This window comes from Schistocerca serialis, chromosome 4 (assembly GCF_023864345.2).
Source record: "Schistocerca serialis cubense isolate TAMUIC-IGC-003099 chromosome 4, iqSchSeri2.2, whole genome shotgun sequence".
Classification (NCBI taxonomy): Eukaryota; Metazoa; Arthropoda; class Insecta; order Orthoptera; family Acrididae; genus Schistocerca; species Schistocerca serialis.
Genome location: NC_064641.1, coordinates 598,645,405 through 598,646,870, shown reverse-complemented (window position 1 = coordinate 598,646,870; position 1,466 = coordinate 598,645,405). Strand labels below are relative to the sequence as shown.

The 1,466-nt window shown below is 41.5% G+C and overlaps 1 non-coding gene across 1 annotated transcript; it reads left to right on the top strand.

Annotated features, from left to right (window-relative positions):
• The first annotated feature begins 340 nt into the window (after nucleotides 1-340).
• Trnat-ugu (transfer RNA threonine (anticodon UGU)) lies at nucleotides 341-415 on the top strand. The gene has a single exon. It is a non-coding gene; the product is annotated as a tRNA-Thr (tRNA).
• The last annotated feature ends 1,051 nt before the right edge of the window (nucleotides 416-1,466 follow it).

Below are 1,466 nucleotides of genomic sequence, written 5' to 3'. Positions count from 1 at the left end.
TTCAGCCCTGAAATCATTTTTGTGGATGACAATGCTTTATCGCACCGAACGGCGCAAGTGGAAGAACTCTTGGAATGGAAGGATCTTCGGCGAATGTATGAAGATGGTATCTGTTCTTTGGGACATAGTTAAGGCTAACCGGCCATTGACCTTCTTATTCTGTGCTGGATGCACACGCATTGCCCGAACTCTTACGGGACTCGGTAAGCTTGTCTGCCGCGAGTAATAAGTGTAATGCGCAGGGGCACTACGAATGTAATGTGTGGACATTAAGTTGGAAATGTGAGGTCTCACGGGGAGCGTGCAAGGGATAAATCCCTGCAGTCGCACTAACCGTTGTGCCCTCGGTGGCTCAGATGGATAGAGCGTCTGCCATGTAAGCAGGAGATCCCAGGTTCGAGTCCTGGTTGGGGCACACGTTTTCAACTGGCGCCGTTGATGTATGTCAATGCCTGTCGACAGCTTAGGGTTGTAACCTCCCAACAGTAAAATAATATTTATGTATATTGCATTTACATTTTGTGTAACCTCCCCACAGTAAAAAATACCTCCCATCAGTAAAAAATATAATTATTTACATCATTCACATTCAGTGTAACCTAGCAACAGTTTATTATTCCGTAACCTACCAATAATAACGTGACTAATGTCTCAATAAAATTGTGGGTCACTTATAATCTTTCAATAATTGAATGTGAATTTGAACTGGTAATTTTGGACGTCAGCAGTGCTGTGTCATGGCCCTGAAAGATCATTCTGAATAAATTGAAATTCTTACCTCAATAAGGTCGCCGAATAACGTATATATGTATCTGCTCCTATAAGAAATTTTTCTGGCACAGCCCTGTGCAATGCTGCCCGATAGATTTGTCATGTATAAAAAGAAATAACTGATTTTTCTTTACAATAATCGGGATGACCATGGATTGGAGAAATTAGTAAATTCTTTAAATTGAGATGAATGACTGTCAAAAGTTAATTTTTATAAGAAAGATATTTTTTTAAAACATTTACATGGGACTTGATATAACAATAATATATGTGCGCGACCCTGCTTTTACCTTATACTACAACGCTCAGGCACCGCCATCGCTCCACACGACCGGCCCAGCCAACTCCATACACAAGACTGCTCGCTACTGCTACTACATCTGCTACATAGTTCCTACTGCTGACAACACTGCTCTCTGGTCTGAGATTCTCTTATAGCTTACATATTGCATGCAGCGCGTGAGCAATCCATCGAAATTCCATCTGCTCGAGTGCGCTAGCAACAAATTCTTTAATCATGGACCTCTTACCTAACCCTCCTCTGGGGGGAGGGAGGGGGGGGGGGCAAAAATTTGGCAGCGATGGTGAGTCAATTGGACTTGCCATGAGCAACAAATTTTTCTATAATCTATTTAGTTTACAAAGTCTACAGTTACAGAGTATATACATTATTGATAAGTGCAGAACATATTAAG